Source organism: Lineus longissimus, chromosome 18, assembly GCF_910592395.1.
Source record: "Lineus longissimus chromosome 18, tnLinLong1.2, whole genome shotgun sequence".
Taxonomy (NCBI): Eukaryota; Metazoa; Nemertea; class Pilidiophora; order Heteronemertea; family Lineidae; genus Lineus; species Lineus longissimus.
Window position 1 is genome coordinate 9418394 of NC_088325.1, and position 19798 is coordinate 9438191.

Genomic DNA, 19798 nt, shown 5'->3' on the forward strand with positions numbered 1-19798 from the left:
CCATTGCCCCTAGTGCATGAATGGAAAACGAGGCATTTTCACACTGAGGGGTGAACATCGAGTGAGAGCGTGCAGAGATATGTGTATAACATACGTATTTAGACGAAAAAGTCTTAACTCCATTCAATTACTTGCCTCAGCACTAAGATTTCATTTTAAAAACGGTAATACGAAGAGAAATTTGCCAAACTATACGTATATTTAAAACTAAATCAACGCTAACATATTACTCTAATTTCTTCGGATTATCATCAGGGAGGTCTCAAAACATATTCTTAAATTCCTCAAATGCATTTGAAGTGAGATCTCGAATTTGAGATTTCACTGATATTGATATTGAAATATCAAATTTGAATAAATAAGTTACAGCATCAAATTCGACAAAGCAAAAGCGTTAGAATGTATTTCGAGACCAACTTGAAGGTAAAATCGAAGAAATTAGAGTGATATGTTGACGTTGATTAGTTTTAAAGATATAGTTTGGTCAATTGATCCCCTTTTTCACATTCCATGTTTTAAACCAGAGCCTAACCGATGCAGTGCGGTATGGCATGCAAAAGCAGAATTTATTCAGGACCGATTTTTTACAAGAGGACTAAATTTTACGCCAGAATCATGCTACAAATCGCGAAACTGTACACAAATTTATCTCAGGACCGAAATTTGACAACAACAAGTTGAAGATTCCGATCAGAATAATTCATTGGCATATATGCTTCAAAATTTTTTGTCAGAACGCAAAAAATCCGGCATGATTTTTTTCCTTTGGAATTTTAACGACCACAAGACTCGCGTGACTCCTGCCAAAACGCACGTGACCACTTAAATTGATGACGCCCTATAATTTGTTTTTGTCCCTCACGCACTTTTTCGAAGTTTGCGATTTAGCTCTGCATCATGGCATCAAATCGAGGAGACGAATTGAACACATTTTTAAATTGCAGCAGTTTTGAGGATCTTTTGAGAGATATACAGAGGAACACATCCGATTCTCCGGATGGTGTTCGCGACCTTGTATCGAGAATCGTGGATCGTCCTCACGTCAATCGTTTGAGGTCACGTGATCACTGGCAAGAGTCACGCGATTGCTGGCAGGAATCACGTGATTACTGGCAACAGTCACGTGAATCCTGCTGAATTTTTCGGCCTGCCCGCAAAACCGATTCTGACGCATTTTACATTTTACATTAAGTACATTTTGAATTCAGTCTGCTGTAAAAATGGTTCTGAACAATATTATCTCAATTCCTAATTGCAAAACGGCTTCCTGCATTGAGAAAGATAATGTTCTGAATAAATTCCAATTTGGCATGCCATAGTGCGGAGGTCAATGATTGAATCCTGCTCATACTTTTTCGTCTGACTTTATAACACTCTGTACTATGTACAAAGACATGTATGCGATCGTACGAGACATACTATAGAAAAGTCGGTAAGATGGACATATTCAAGGATTCCCGTAAATTCGCTCTTCTTCATTACCATATTCCTACCAACCTCCTAAGGGTATATATTCAAGATCATTCAGGCCTACATTATGAAGATTGACTCACTTTGAGCTGTAAAATAGGACTGTTATGCAGATGTTAAGTACCGTTCCTTGAAATACAAATATTTATGATCTTATTGCGACTTGATACAAAATTCAATGTACATCTCTGGAAGCTCTTACTGGATGTTTACCCACAGTATCAGAAAATGCATCGCTTGCAATACCACTGTGTAAATACAAAGTCATATGCGATTGCACGAGACATACTACGACGGTTCCGGTTTAGAAGGCTTGCAGACAACGGAAAAACACCAACAAAAAAATGATTTTCTAACCATCCTGAGCTAGCTAAACGGGAAAGGTTTAGTGACAAGTGAACGATTATACATTGTAGTTGTGTTATGCAATGGTTGCCTCGGCGATATGTGATGTAGTCTTTATTTATCCTTGATTAAGGTATTTGATATATGTCTATATCGGGTTATTCGAAAAAGCTGCCTATCTTTTGAATACCTGAGACATGGACGCATAAAACGTATCTCAAGTTCGTGCACATAAGGAGCAACTAATATAAATATATTGTGTAAATGTCAGCACGCAATGGCTAATGTATGTTTTTCACGAACATGAATTTTGTAAGACGAGTTAAAAATGTTTGTTTCAAAATTCACGTTTTCAAGCAAAATAAATAAAAGTCACGAGCAGGCATGCAATATATCAATAATTTGATCGTAATACAATGTTTAACTTGACAATTTTTTTATGTGAATGGCTCAATCAATGATACGTTATTGATGACATACTATGCGTTTATGACCCAAATTATTGTTAACATCTGATTGGTTATCGCTCTCATAATGACGTCATCATTCCCAAATATCCACAAATGGTGTAATTTACTACTCAAAAGTGGTTCCAGTCAGTGTGGAGAATATTTTACGAAATGTTCGGATATCATTCCTGGCTGGAAAGTCAGATATCACATTTATCACAAATGCAATCTATATATCATTTCGAGACCCGTATTATGCGAAGTTTTCTCTATCTCCTGGGGGGAATTTGCTCATTTTTGGCTCACCAATATACAACTCCCCAGTGTCCGTCGTCCGTCGACGTCGTCGTCCGTCGTATCCTATTTCGAAAACAGTGGCACGTTTCTTAACCGCAGAAGCTATGGACTCAAAACTTTGTATGCATGACCCCTAGGTCGGATGACCTCTGACACAGTATTTTGGTCCGGTCTGATTCTTGTCTTGGCCACCAGGGGGCCAAAATTGAAAACATAAATATCTCAATTACTAGTGATTTGTTTTTGATGAAATTTTTATGGTAGGTACTCCTAGCAAGGATATATCACATATCATACGTGTTTTTGATTTGACCTACTTTTCAAGGTCACAGAGGTCAAATGGTGTGAATTGGCCGTTTGTGTGTAACTATGGCACGTTTCTTAACCACTAAAGCTTTGAAGTTTAAACTTGGTTCACATGACCCCCTAGGTCAGATTACATGTGATTGTGGCACGTTTCTTAACCAATAAAGCTATGAACTTGAAATTTGGTACACATGACTCCCTGCATCATATAACCTTTGACACCAGGGGCCAAAACTAAAAAAAGGTAAAACGTGCAATATCTCGCTTAATAGTGACTTGTTTTCAATTTTATTTTTATGGTAGGTACTCAGAGCAAGGATACATCACATATCCTACGGATTTTTGATTTGATCTAATTTTCAAGGTCACAGAGGTCAAATGGTGTGAATTGGCCGTTTGTGTGTAACTATGGCACGTTTCTTAACCACTAAAGCTTTGAAGTTTAAACTCGATACACATGACCCCCTAGGTCAGATTACCTGTGACACTGATTTTCGGTCCGGTCTGATTCCTAACTGTGCCACCAGGGGGCCAAAACCAAAAATTTGAATAGTACCATATCTCGCTTATTACTGATTCGTTTTTGGTAAAAAATTTATATTAGATTCTCTTAGCAAGGATACATCACATAGGTACGGGTTTTTGATTTGACGTACTTGCCAAGGTCACAGAGGTCAAACGGCGTAAATTGGCCATTTGAGCGTAACTGTGGCACGTTTCTTAACCCCTAAGGCTATGAACTTGAGACCTTGTACAAATGACCCCTTAAGTTAGGTGATCTCTGACCCTGAATTTCAGTCCAGTCTGATTCTCGATTGGCCACCAGGGGGCCAAAAGTAAAAACATAGAAAGTGTGATATCTCGCTTATTAGTGATTCGTAGATCGTTTTCAATAACATTTTTATGGTAGGTTCTCCTAGCAAGGATACATCACATATCATAGGAGTTTTTGATTTGACCTGCTTTTCAAGGTCACAGAGGTTAAATGGCGTAAATTGGTCGTTTGAGTGTAACTATGGCACGCTTCTTAACCACTAAAGCTTTTAACTTGAAATTTGGTACAGATGACTCCCTACGTCATGTAACCTCGGACACCGAATCTGGAAATCAACTTGGCCACCAGGAGGCCAAACCAAAATAGGTAAAAAGTGCAATATCTTGTTGATTAGTGACTTGTTTTTGATGATATTTTTTTGGTACTTACTCCAAGCAACGATACATCACAAGTCATGCCGACTTTGGATTGACCTATATACTATACATGTACAATGTTTCTTAAAACCAGGTTGAATTCCAAAGCACCAAATATCTATACGGTGAGCACAATGGCCCCTGTCCGTTTCATTTGAAGTCTGAAGTAGATTGGTCATGCGAAAACTTAAGCTTGGTGCTGGATCAATATTTTTAGCGCAAAATATAGTTTTTTAGGATTTACCATCTGAAGGGCTATGCTGCCATATGCGAGATGAAGATGAAATGCCCGGTACGGTACCATTGGAGTTCCTCCCCAGCTATTTATCTTTCACAACAACATAAAAAGTTACACAGTTCAGTGCTTTTCTGAGGTCAATTTCATACAGTAAACAACGTAACTCGGAATAATTCAATATGTTTCGACACACTAGAAATGCAGTTTTCATTCTAGTGTCTAAGATGCGTACATAAAGTTACTGATGGAGGCCACTACAGCGTGTGTTTTCTTCCACCCGACTATATGGTTTCCCTTTGTTTAGTGCCATATGGTTCCCTTTGTTTAGTGTCCGACAATAGAACCTGATCCATGACGCATAATAACCCTCCACGTACATCATCCAAGTACTCAATGCTTGCAAATTAGATCTAACTAACTCCCCCCACACAACTGACCTTTCAACTAGAGTAGACGGTTGACCCTTCGGTGGATAGAGTAAGCAGTTGGCCCCCTTGCGCCTGTTTTCTCCCATTGCCAACTATACTCGGCTTTCTCCAGAGATTCCAACACTTATACGTCCAAGTCGACACCACCATCACTAAAGGTGTGCAAGACGAAAGAACAATAACAAGGAATGTAGTATTTAAAGAAATCCCGTAGCCAACTAAATGCACACATCACTTCCTAAGACATTTCAACTCAACAACATCTTCCACAGTAAATGAAACTTTACATGGCAAGTGAAAGCCCTACATGGCCACAGCCAAATTCGTAACATGCCGCTCGCCTCAACACCGTGCAGAGCACGGGTATTTTCTAGTCTATATATATTATTTCTAGACCCATATTCGCGTAATTTGCTCTATCTGCTCATTAACCGCTGGGTGGAATTTGTTCATTTTTGAAGTCTTAAGTAGATTGGCGACGCGAAAAACTTCAGCTGGTAAAGACTAAGAATTTGGAACCAATACCACAGCATTCTAACTAGCAATTGGTTCCAAATTTTGACAATAGGGAGCTTTTGCAAGATAATTCGTCTTGTGTTCAATTGCTATACCTACTATTGGCTGGTTGTTGCAAAATACTTGCCTCAAATAGTGCAACTCGCTTAGTAGCGATTATTAGGCTAACTAGGAAATGGTATTTTAACGAGGTTCTAAAACCCCTGTAAGACGAAGAACGCCCATAGCGCGGTAATCAAATAATCCATTTTGGTCTCTTAGACAAAATGCTCTGTATCTCCTTTATCTTTAGGAGTTCAGAGCTGAATCATTCGCAACTTCGAATCTATTTTTCAAGAGAATCGACTCGAACTCAAATGCAAATCCGGCGCCAAAAACTATTTCTCTTGACCTCGATTCAAAAAATGTGATTCAAACGAGATCATCAACTACAAACATTCTTTGTCAACTGATTGAACTTAAATAAGACCATTATATGGAGAAATGATTGCACGAATATCGAAATGTAAGATTATTTAAATTGAGGAGAGCTATTTTGGCCAATTCACTCAACCATTTGCGCGACCTCGTCACAATCGTCATGTGGTGACGACTCGATTGATTATTTATAATGGCGACGTCGAATTTTACCCATCCTTTTGAAACAAACTTGAGTTTTTTTTAATTTCCGACGGAGTTCCAAATGTTTAGTCTTTATGAATTCTTAGTACTAATGAATACAGAAAATATCAATGGCTTATTTTCTATGTTGAAATATTTACACTTAACTCATTTGTAAGACCTAAGCACTAGGATTTAGTGATGACGTCACATCAACGGGAGCCAAGTATGTATCTGATCACATTACTAGCCGAATCTGCCACAAAACAATCAAACAGATGTGGGATGGTATTCTTGAATCGAACTTTCGATGTTGTTTTGTTGTGGGGTTTTTTGTCGATGGCTTTCAATCCCCATTTTAATTCTCAAAAACATAGTAAATCACGCATATAGTAATTTTTGAGGTGTCCTACAAATGTCAGTACCGTACCTTTTGTAATTCACTCGGATATTTAAGACTTTAATTATTTTCTTCTGGGCCATTCAAAACATAACAACCTCTGATTGAATGTAAAAATTCAAGTTATTATATTAAATGTTCACAAAAAGTGATTTAAAAATAAAATGTATCACTAAAGGATTACATATTGTACATCAGGAGCGTTTTATTTACTCACAACATGAGCGAAGTATATGGCAATACAACTAATATAGCCGCGTACAAAAAAGCACCTCTTACATATAGCATAAACATAGCATTCATATATTGCTGTGTTCAAAAATAAGGATATTTGTGACCAGATGGCATTCGTAATTGACAGGTTTGGGTGACGAAATTATGTGTACACATTTTTGAGATGGTAACTAAACTGCATACCAATACTATGAAATTTATATTTTGTCGCTATAAGAGCATAGATATTTGTATTTCAAGGAAAGGTACTAAAATTCAGTTGTTTTTTACTCTATTGAGTTGTGGGACCAAATGTGGGTCCTCATTACATATTTTACCCGGAACCCTGGGAAATGTCCCAAATCATGTAGATCCAGCATGATCAGGATGTCCACATAAAAGTTGGATTGGGTCCCCACCAAGTACATACGGGGCTCCTGTACTCCAGCAGCCTCTATTGAGTTTACCTATCAATATTCGATAGATTTGCGGTGCTAATGTTTCAATTGACGCCTTTGGCAACGCCTCTAGTATTAGTATGTTGCCACCATCTTGAAAAGCAGTACTGTGGATATACATAATTATCATAATGAGGCTCTCGCATCACCTCTGATCGAGCCCGCTAAAACGACTGCTGCCATACGCTGCGTATATACATGTAATTACCTACAAACACACCAAAAAGTGTCAAGATTTATAAACAAAGATGTGATTGTGTTATTTATTAAAATAAAATAAACGGGTTTCATGAAAGAATCTTGCACTTATTAGGCCTGAATAAGACGTACAGTCCGAGTGGTGACGTAGTGGATGAAGTAGGAATATCAAAAACCTAAAACTCAGATGCCGACATTCGAAATGGCGGCAATTGATCAACTCCAGTGTCAGAAATTTAATTCTTATTTCGTCACTGTTCGAGTTTGTTAATCCACGTTGAAACAGTGATGACACAGCGGCTTCGGTGTTGACTGAGATGGCTTCGATTTCTTATCATAGAATTTCGAAATAAAATAAAAAACGGAATTCCGAGATAGAAAGTCAGAATTCCGATATAAAAAGTCGGAATTCCGAGATAGAAAGTCAGAGCTCCGAGATAAAAAAGTCGGACTTTGGAGATAAATACTCGGAATTACGAGATAGGGGGCAAAATAAAACTATATTATGTTCTTTCCCAGCCACCGTACACAGCCACCGTACTCATCAGCATGGACATACACCATTATTTGTTTACTGTTGATCTATCTCCCCAGAAATCTCTAGAATCACCGTTGCAATAGTGCCGATAGACTTGGACTTGGCTTGGTCAGTTGGAATATACCCTGGGCTCTGAACTTTCAGGCAGAAGTTCCAGCGGCAAATGCAAGTCGTCTTGTTAGCCATATAACTTTGATGCTTTCTTTTGGCAATCAGGGACGCTCTTTGATTGATTCTGCCCAATGTTCAGCGGACCAATCTTCTATAACTCCCCCCCCCCCCCACCCCTTATATGACCAACGCGAAGACGTGTTACAATTGAATTGACGCCATACAACCAATAACTCGCGTTCCAAACATTCCAATGACGTAGGCGATGACGTAGTTACCGAAGGAAAACCGACTCAATATGCAAATTAGTTTATGTTGCTACAGAAACTGACCAGCATCGTTACCAACTCGTAACATCAAACTAAAGTGAATATTCCCTAACCATGCCGCTATTCGGCACTAACAAGTAGATTTAGGTGGGAATCTACTGACCTAATAATTCGCCCGCACTGTCCCATTATCGCAACTGTGTACACAGACCATGACCCTTGTAGGAGATTACACATGTTTTAAATGCCTAAAACGTGTTGGTCCTATATCTTACGGCAATAACCAACATAACGGTGTTAGGGCGAAAACGAAAATGCCCCTAGTTCAACTTTACGGTTTATGGCAGGATCACTGCTAGCCTGTACTTTCCTCGCGTCGAATGTAGGTTTGCACATAATTCCTTCTTAAATAGCGGTTGTTGCTTTTTTTAGTTATGAGTGATACCATACTGTGGTAGCATTGATTGATTGGACTTGTCTTTTCCCGGAGCGCGGGGTAAAGGGGTGCGTACCCATATAATGTTCGCGGGTTCTAAGTCCCCCCCCCCCATACCCCGATATGAAGAGTGTTCTATTTTATTATTCATTCAAACCTCCTAAAAGGAGAACAATACAAATAAATCAATGGCCCAGAAAATAATAAAACATACATGTGATGCAAGATGATACAATTGACGCTTAAATGGTGCACGTAATCAAAAAGCGTTATTAAGTAATTTGACTAGTATCCTTCCAACAGAAAAAGGTTTATTGTAAAGATTGACTAAATATCAAGGACCGCAGTGAGTCAGTAACACCATCAGGGGTTATTCCAACTTGATTTTAAAACTACCTTAACTGTAAAGGCGGCTGTAAGTGGTGAAAGGCCTTGTTTTAAAATCGAGTCCATAAGGGTATATTTTACAAAATCACCACCAGATAGATATTTGATAAAAATGCCATATTGTGCTCCTTCGCAGGGAAGCTTCTTTTAAAAATACGATAAAAAAGTGAAGCTTGTTGGTCATGAATTAGATATGAGACACTTTCAATACTGACGGCATTTTAAAGTTTGGTATTATGACTGCGCTTAGGGATACCAAAGATACGTTTAACATAGTTCCCTTGAAATGATAGAAGGGAAGCGATATCCTTAGGGCCAACGTGAAGTGTCGCACACCCATAAAGTGAAATAGGGCACACGGCCATTTTCCGATGAAGAACTTTAACTTCGAACAAGATGCCTGGATAAGAAACCGGAAGTCAATAGACTGAATGTTCAACGCCCCACGGCAGAGATCCTATTATTGATGTGAGTCACAGGCCTCGGATAACTTCTGACTTAATACCAATGTTGTCTAAACTATTAGTTATAGCAGCAGTGTTATCACCCAGAAGTAGTAAGGTAGCAGGAAGTGGTGGGCATTGGTGGTTTCTGAGTGTGAGGAGGTATAGTGGTGGCTGTTGACTGTGCGTCATTTGTTATCACCAAGTTGCTTCTAGAGTGACTCAACCACTCTCTTGATTACAGCGGCCGCCTCAGCGCCACCACGCGGGGCCTAATGATATTAGGCTAAGTAGCTTCGCGCGATATGCACCATTCTGGGAAAACTCAATGAGGAAGTTTGCTCCTCGAGTCATTAGCATAATCTAATCTTAACTCCAGCTCGAGGTAATCTTGCGCGGAGTTTCTTCGGCCCAGATACATTGTGGTGGAAAACGTCTTGTACAAAGAACACAAGACTAATAAGGAAAGAAGGTATGGCTGCGCGAGACGACTGTGATAAAAATGGCCATTGCAGAGACTCTGTGACGTAGGCATATAATTACTTTTTACAATTAAAAATGCTCTCAAAAGACGATAAGGAATGATTATTTATTAACATTTCCTGAACTGCATACCTTCTAATAATCACTCTACATAAATAGGTTGGCGTTAGGTCGCGTGCGTTTCTTCTCCTCGTGACTATATACAGCAAAATAGTTACAACCCCATAATCGCGCTATAAGTCCATAATGAGATCAGGGTGACCCGTTATAAATGTTTCGCCAGCTTCGCTATTTTGCCGCTACGCGCCGCGTTGGGTCCTTGCGTCAAGGCGCAAAGGAGGAGGTTGTTTCAATTTTGACCCCCAAAAGACAGTACCTTCGGTTTCCAAGATTCCAAAAACGAAACGCCATTTCTTAGAGTATCTTAAACACTTGTCTAGAAGCAACTGGAGTCCAAGGACACTAGCCGCAATTTAGTTTATACCATCGGCATATGCTGCAATTGTTCGGCAATCCTGACACCGCAGTCAGTGTATGAAAGTTCACACAGTAGATCATCAATAAACATAATGAAAAAAATGGGTGAAAGAACACTGCCCTGGCGGATGCCTCCAGTGACATCAAATGTATCAGTCTCTACTCCTTGCCATCTCACAATTGCCTTCAGATTGGAGGTACCAGTCATATAGAACTAGCCAGTGACAAAGAGGGATTCGCGGTCGGAAATTATAAAACAAATTAGCATGCCAGACTCGATCGAAGCATTTTTCCGCACACAGGACTCCCTCTTGTATTGAAAACCGTTGCGACATCATGAATAAAAGAACATGCAGTGTCGATTCCTAACGATTCCCGGAGTCCGAATTGCCTCATTTGTCTACCTCAATTAGGCATCAGCAAAAGTTCAAACAATTAAAAGTAATTGGTACCTGTAGTGATACGATAATTCTTAACAAGATTCGGGTTTAGAGTGGGCTTCTTCCTTATGGGAACGATGGTGCCTATACGCATAGCGGTACCAACAACACACCTGCGCAACATGGTGGGTATAACGAAGCCAACTCTTGAAAAAGATCGTCAGACATACCACACTGTAAATGTTCTGCAGTAAATATTGTCTATACCAGCAGATTTCCCGCGTTTAGGCTTGGACATAATTTCGCGTGCTTCATAAAGAGGCAATGAACTTACTGGACACGCCACAGTTAGTAGCAAAGGTGTCGCAGACTTTTTTACTAATTACAAATTGTTCATGGTCAAGACAACAGTCATCTTTCATAATGGCACTGAAGTGCTGACACGTGTAGCTAGCAGACAAAGAGGATGTAACAACAGTTTTAGATGATTGCTTCTGAGAGTGCTCCAGAAACAAGATTGATCCTAAGCACAGTAAAGTCTGTTAAGGCTATTCAATGGTTTTTGATGAATACAACGCCGGGAGGCACCACGAAATTGTTTTTGGCGTATTTCGAACAGTCAAATACTGCACCTGCCCTTGTTCGACCATTGTCGATCAAAAGGTACCACCAGAACATTTTAATGTCTCGCAGATAGCCAAGGTCAGCGCACCAATGGGCGTTACTGAGAGTAACGAGGCGTCTGTTATATTGATAGTTAGCTTGGTAAACACTACATTAACATGAGCCTCAGTAGCCACACGGTCAGAGATAGCATTTCCATCAGGTATGCTCATTGCACGAAGTTTCTTGCGGAAAATCCCATTATATTGTGGGATTCTGTTGCGGCCGACTACGTGCACCGGTGGAGACACACACTTTGAAAACTGTCCTTCTGCCGTGGTTCTATTTTCCCCGAATTTTATGTTCCTCGGGTTCTAATTTCTCCGCGTCCGATACCGAGATCAGATGTTCTCCAAGTCTTATTCAAACATTTTACTTCAAACCTTCTACCTCACACTCACACTAAAGGAGACACTTCCATTTGCCCGTTAGACCTTCTTCTAAAGAGTACAAGCAGCATCATTTAAAATCAAGCTGGACGTCTGCCTTGGGGGACATTCTAACCATCTTTACTCGTGTTTCCTTAATTTTGTGACCAGTGATGTAAATAATGGCGGCCTCCATGGACCAGAGCGGTTCTTTTGGCGGGAATGGCCAGCCAAACATAAATGGGGCCATAGAAGTCATTTTTTGCGACCTGATATCCGCTCAGAAGTTTCTGGGTCGTTTTAAATGCTCTTCGCTGACGACAGAAATGAAAAGCAGTGTGGCTCTATTCTACTTACTCTTTCAGTTTGTGACCAGTGCATCAACAATGGCCTGTGCTTTTGAATATCGATATGACAATGTTCATAGCACAATGTCGTGAATTTCATTGATTACCACCTTCCATGCCTCGGCCCACAGAAAAAACAAGTATTGGAGACTAATTTCTGAAATCTAAATGTTCCTAAAATGATTATGATACGGTTCTCCTGCATTTAACTCAGTCCTGTTCCCATAAATTTTAAGTTCTAGCCATCACGTCAGGATTTCAATGTTTAATTACCCAATTTTTAATCTTTTTTTGAGAAACGACGATTTTTGTGTTTTTGTCCTTTGGCACAGGGTGCCTCTCATAAAGATTGTACGAGTATATAGATCATAAGACTGCACGCTACGGATTTAGATGTGGGGGCCTTTGGCGAGTAGCTCAATTGTGACCCCATAAAAGGGTTTCTCGCATATTGACTATCAGAATATTCGTCACGGGGAAATGTGTCCCAAAAAAACGTGTATGAACAGAAATCTATCACCGGCCTTGGATGAATCGAAATGAGTGGCTGAATTATAGAACTCTGCTGGTTTGATTCATTGTTTAGTTTGCACTGCGGTGTATCTGTGCATAGTGAAAGCTATTTGAAGTCCTACTATATGGCATGATATACTAACTAGTCTGAGGTTCCTGAGCATGCTAAGGACTGCCTTTGAATTGAAACCTGGAGGAGGACCCATGTATCTAGACCCCCCTTCCGTCCCGGCCCCGAGGGCTATACCATGTATCTCAATAAATTATGTTGCTTACATTTTGACTCAGAACGGGATCGCATAATTAACATGTATATTTCACTGGTCACTTCAATAAGCATAACAACAACTCAGTAGGCATGATGCGATTACTGCATGATTAGGCTTGTTGAAGATGAGGGCAAGCAGATGTTTTTTTTCGGTAGGCCTTATCATGAATGGAAAGAATTTCAAATTTTGTAGTCAAGCACAACGTGCAGGTACCTATTACCTCATGCCTTATCAATTGGATTGTAAAATACTCCAATGACTTCACTCATCCTGAAGGTGTCAGTAGGCAACTATGCTAACATTCTGATCCCATTCTGAGTCAAAACGTAAACAACATAATTTGTTGAGACACGTGGTAGAAGAATCCACACAAAGTAACTATTGAACTAAAAATGTGACGAAGAATGGCTTCCGGTTTGCTCAATCATAACAACTATACTTACACCCCATACCAAGAAGAGAACATGAGGAATAAATCAAAACCTGGTCCGAGATATGTAAGACACATCTAGCCTGATTCAAAATTCACCACACTGCAAACCTCCAACTGAAATAATTATCAAACAGGCCACCACGGAATCATCGCGACGCGCTAAAGTATGCACTGCAAGCTTGACATGACCAGGACACTATCGAACAGATGTTTCTACAGAGTGCCTTATGTTTCAGGGAAAACCCGCGCAAACCCCTTATACCTGTAATAAAGATTTAAGCCATTTTTCAGTTAAATACGAAAAATGTATATTGTTCTTGAACTTTTTCCTAGACTTAATCTCACCGCCAGATAGACATATCCAAGCCTGTCAAACTGTGAAATTTTGTTGAACGTTGTGTGTGATATCTTCAAGGTTCGAGAGTCTGAATATAGGGGGCGCTTTTTTCAATCAAATTCACTGCGTCTGTCTATTTTTCGGGCGAATGGTTCAAACACAGTCACATGAACCAGTTTGCATGCATAGTGATATAAAAATGTCACAAATTTTTGTCCCAAAGATCATAATAATTCTTCTATGATTTTTTTTTCAAATCGAAAAATGCTAAACCCTCCATCCAGTGCATAATAAAGGATTTTTTTTGAAAGGGATAATTTTCCTGCACAACCTCGCCCGGGCCGTTAATTACAGGTGCGTGACCTGATAATGGCAGATGCAGCGAATTATTAGAATGTTGTGATACGATTTTTATTTGTTTTTTATTTGTGTAATTATCACAAATCTATCTACATGTATGTGTTTATAAACGGTTCATATAAATCACAATCATTTTTTGACATCGACATGCATTCTCCAAAATATGATATTCGATACATGATATTCGAGTATATTCTCTCTGCCAGTATTGGCTTCCATTGCACGTGAATTGCATGTATAATGTACACAAATGCTCACGATAAGATGCAGTAAGTGTGGCGATTTACCAATACAATAACTTCGATCGAGTCTGCGGTAATGTAACCCCGTTAATATTTCAAAAGTGAATATTATTTATTTTGAGCCGATTGTTACCTCGCCTTAAATCATCGTCTGCACAAACAAACCTGACCACACAGCAATTTTCTATGCGCTTCCAAAATAGTGCGCATAAAACACCTCAACATCACTTTGCTTTAGAATGATTTTTCGGGTGAAAGACTCGAAGTGCGATATGACAACCTTTTTTGGCAATCATTCTGTGCAGAAATTTGGTCAGTTTTTAATTTGTGTGACTGGTATCTAGCAGGTTAAATGTATTTCGAACGAGTTTAAATGTGTTCTACTGACTCTTTAATGTCGTAAGGACGATGATTGTGCTGTACGGTGCTAAGTCACTTTATGTTTATGTCTGTGTTCGGCACTAGTCACTGTTGTAATTGTACGAGGAATATTTTTATCACAATATTAATCCGGTCTGCGGTTCACCTTATGATGAGGCTTCACCCGCTCAGTCAATCAGCTTAACAGAGCCAGCAAATGACGTTTAACATTTCCGAATCCGCCCTGATAATTAATCAGTCAACCGACGACATACGGGAACCGACGACGTATGTTGTTTTTTTTGGTCCGGGTCAAATTGCCCCTCATTTACCCTACAATACCCTCCAAATGCCTTACAGTACCTTAGTCAAGGGTAATAGGCGCATCTTGTCATCAGTCTCTGGTCGCATTTGCCTCTTGGTTATCCTCTGTTTTTCACTAAGGGGTCGTATTTTTTTAAGTATGAACCAACAGAAACCCCCAAGGAAAATAATCGTAAAAATGTACAGTGTATTCAAAATTGCCCCCCCCCCTAAATGTAATTCTCAGATGCTTGCATAAGTTAACACACGGTCAACATAGTCCCCATCGCCCAACTGTACATATTCGCCAGTATGGACAAGGTATCCCACCACACAACACAACCGCTGATGAAGGTAACACGAAAGTAACTTCAATAAAACTAAAGATAACACGTATTACTTCTACAGTGCTACAATATAAACTAACTTTACACTACAATAATGTATACTACACAAAGGTTAACAATAATATGCAAACGAGTGTGACTGTATATACATACAACTTATTACATACTGTTAATCCCTAGGTGACAGCTTAATATAACAGTGGCTTACACTCACCACTGGCGATTAGTGAAAAAAGACCACCAATTGGACCCTCGAGCTTCCACCTATAGTCCCCGTTTAAGAAACACTTTTTTTAAAACGCGGGGAAAACCCAAGTCGAGCAACCGATCCCGTGCAATTTTGTTGACATTAAAACTGCGCACGTGCGTTTGTTTTCAATTTCCTTTCCTGCGAAATCTCAAAGATCGTGGATTGAATAATAATATTCACCAAGAGGGGCGGGGAGAGGCCGCGTTAAAAAATTAATCCAAAATTGAGATGTAATAAATTATTTTTTCACAAACATAAAAAAGTTTAAGAAACGTGTGAAAATAACACCCACAATTCATACTTTACTAATTACTAAAAAATATTGTATAGTTTAAGCGACCTTACGATTTTAGAAAATGAAAGTATTACATTTTATGCACCAGATACTCAGAATGACTAACACAACACGTTATATAGATTGATTATGGGCCGATTAGGCCAAGATATGAGGAATATATTTATTTTACAAATTACAAGAGAGAGCATTGTCTGCAAAACTTGAAATAAGATACCCTAGCAAGGGTATGAAACTAAATGCGTCACATGACCATGGTTGACAATAGAGATTGGACTTGTGGGTCATATGACCAAAAGCATATTAAAATAGACAATTTGCAGAAACGGTTGAGAGGGTACCGCCTTGAATTTATAAAAGAACATCCGCACCGGAAGGTGCAATTAATACGTTATCGTTTGATACAAGGAAGGTGGATGGGGAGGCGGATGACAAAAGTTAAAGATGAAATTTTGTAGACAACGTGATCATGAATCTTGAACTACTTCTCTCGAATGAGGTAGACATGCGCGGCGATGTCCCCTAAGTAGGATAGTATGAGTCATGACAGACGTGACCCCAAATGATCGATAGGCCTACTAGCCAAACTGGAGCATCTTGGCATAAAACCTATTATGATGGATGTCTCCCTCATAATATATATAAGTATAACTATATTATGGGTTCGATCTGTTATAGTCCAAGTAACGTCGACCCTATCCGCCGCGCAGCGGAGAGTCGAGGAGGCCTCGTTGATTTACCCAAGGCGAGCCATATATTTTCAGACCGAGCGCTCTGGTGATTACCATGGATACAGATGGGCCTACTCTATCCCTGTTGCTACTTTTTCAAATGTAAATGTCCGAGGTATTTTGTGAAGGGGTAGCTCTAACGATTATTTGAGGAAAATACCAGCTTCTTCTGTGCGCTTAGGTGTTGAGCATCAGGCCCCGCATGCTTTTCAGACCGAGCGCTCTGGTATTGGTCTCACTAGCCAGAGGTGATCAGGTCCGGATTGTACCCCCGAAAAACTAGTTCTTCAATCTCTGGTGATCACCATGGATACAGATGGGCCTACTCTATCCCTGTTGCTACTTTTTCAAATGTAAATGTCCGAGGTATTTTGTGAAGGGGTAGCTCTAACGATTATTTGAGGAAAATACCAGCTTCTTCTGTGCGCTTAGGTGTTGAGCATCAGGCCCCGCATGCTTTTCAGACCGAGCGCTCTGGTATTGGTCTCACTAGCCAGAGGTGATCAGGTCCGGATTGTACCCCCGAAAAACTAGTTCTTAAATCTCTGGTGATTGCCATGGATACAGATGGGCCTACTCTATCTCTATTGCTACTTTTTCAAATGTAAATGTCCGAGATATTTTGTGATGGGTAGCTCTAACGATTATTTGAGAAAAATACCAGCTTCTTCTCTGCGCTGTTGAGGTGTTGAGCATCAGGCCCCGCATGCTATTTATAGCTCAACAGTAAGTTGACATAGACTGGTTACTGTATTCTTACTGTGAGGCCAATAGAGTGATACATGCAAACCAGGCTGGTTTCAGAAATGGTTTTAGTTCCCAAGATCACTGCTTTGTTTTGCGGTTACTGGTTGAACCTTTTTTAGTCAAAAGAAAGAGCTCTTCTGCCTTATGATTGTTTATAAAAAGGCATTCGATAGTATCTGCTGAGCTGCGTTGTGGTAAAAACTACTGGCAAATGGCAAAAGCGGTAAATGTTTTACTGTTATAAGAAACATGTACCCTAATGTTAAGTCTTGTGTTTCACAAAATGGTTGTTTGAGTAGAGTTTTTGACAGTAAGGTTGGTGTGCGGCAGGGAGAGAACCTCTCCCCCCTTCCTTTTGCTCTTTTTGTAAATGATCTACAAGAACACCTTATTAACCACGGAGCACAATCGGTAGAAATAGATTGTAACCTTCCCGAGATTGACTACTTGGTAAAACTTATGATTTTGTTGTATGCAGATGATTCCGTAATTGTAGCCGATTCTGGTGAAAAACTTCAAGAAGCTATCGAAGCCCTTGAAACCTATCGCACGCAGTGGAAGCTTCATGTTAACTCGGATAAAACAAGTCATCATTTTCTCCAAGAGAGCTGTAAGGAGAAATTTTGAATTTAACTTACACGGCAAAGTTTTAGAAATTGTAGATACTTGTAAGTACCTGGGTGTTGTATTCCAGAGAAACGGTACTTTTAAAGAACATAAAAAGCATGTTATTGATCAAGCAGGAAAAGCAATGTATAGTGTTCTCCGTAAAGGGAGAGAACTTGCCTTCCCAATTGATGTATTGATACAGTTGTTTCATTCTATGGTGGAACCAATACTCTTGTACGCGTGTGAAGTGTGGGGAGACAATAACGTCGATATGTTTGAGGTGTTTCATTTGAAATTTCTAAAACAGGTGTTAAAGGTACGAAGCACTACGCCGTCATGCATGGTGTATGGCGACACTGGGGAACACCCCATGTCGATTGCCATAAGTGTTCGGATGATAACTTTTTGGGCAAAAATTGTTACTGGTCAACAGGATAAATATACCTACCATGTCTATAGGTGTCTACTTGAAAGGTTTAGAAATGGCATTTTTCATCCCCTTGGCTTAATAAGATTAAGGAATTCCTAGATGTAACTGGTAACACCGTGTTATGGTTAAACCAGACAAATCAAATTGTTAACGTTGCATGGTTAACGGAAACGGTAAAAAGGACACTAAGAGATCAATTTGTTCAGAAATGGTATACGGATATTCTAGAGTCCCCTAAATGTATGAATTATAGAATTTACAAAGAGGGTTTTATCCTTGAAGACTATCTAATTGAATTCCTGGCATATACTCTGTAAATTTAGAATGTGTAACCATAAGCTCCCCCATTGAAACGGGGAGACACACGGGCATACCATGAGGAGACCGATTATGTGTTTTGTGTAATAATGGAGTTGGCGATGAATATCATCTACTTCTTGAATGTAATGCAGTTGCAGAAATTAGAAAAGACTGTCTACCGAAATATCATTGTTCTTGACCAAATGTAATAAAAATGAAAAGTTTGTTTCAAAGTAAGAATCATGTAAAACTAGCCAAATTCCTCTTGGTATGTCGCAGATTGTTTAATCTAGTTTAGCCCCTATATGTGATTCATTTACCTTGTGTCCACCCTTTACCCTGTACGTCAGCCATCATGTATAATTACTGTTAGGTTTTTTTCTTAACTGTACTTTTTTTAAAAGTGGAGAATAAATTGAATTGAATTGAATTGAATTGAGATTGCACATGTTCTCAAGGTTGAAAGATTTCGAGGCCAAAAACTCAAACAGAAGCCGCAACTGTTTTGAATATTGCGCCTATTTTCCCAGTTATTTGCCTATCGTCACCTTTGACATGTTCTTTCGCTAACTTTAACTTGCGCGCGCGCTGAGACAACCCCGCGTCGTGAGTTGCGATGACGTAACATGCGCTTCAGCCATTTCGATTTGTCAGGGAAGGTCTTCGCGGACTTCGTCCCTCTTTTTTGTGGGTTTTTTGTAACTCTTTATGATTTGAATCGGGAGGTTTTAAGATTCAGGTAAAAGCAAAATATGTATAGAAACCCCTAGCCCACTGTCATTCAGAATAGTTAAAGGTGTACATCAAAATCAAGGTTTGATTGTCCGTTGTCTTGAATGCTTCGCCAGAAGTTTCGATGAGTGCGCGCCTCGTGCGATGCGTACATCTATGCATTGAGCATGCACTCTGTGTATAGGAGCAACGTCTCCCAGCGATTTTACAGTACCAATATCATTATGTCATGTACTAAGTTGTGAGAATATTTAGGACTGCTTTTAATGATCTGTGTGACAGTAATATGAAGTTTTAGTTCTCCGTGTAAGACCATGTTGTAGGGAAGACAAATTTGAGGACATTTGTATACTACAAGTATGGTTGTGATGTACTGTTTCTGATTGTGACACATGTTTGTACTATTTCAGAAAACCCCATGTTATGGTGTTAAAAGAAGATTAGAAATCGACTCCCGAATTGTTGAGTTTTCCATCCCTGTCTCCACCATTCTTTTCTGAATCCTGCTTCTGCACTGGTGAAGATCGAC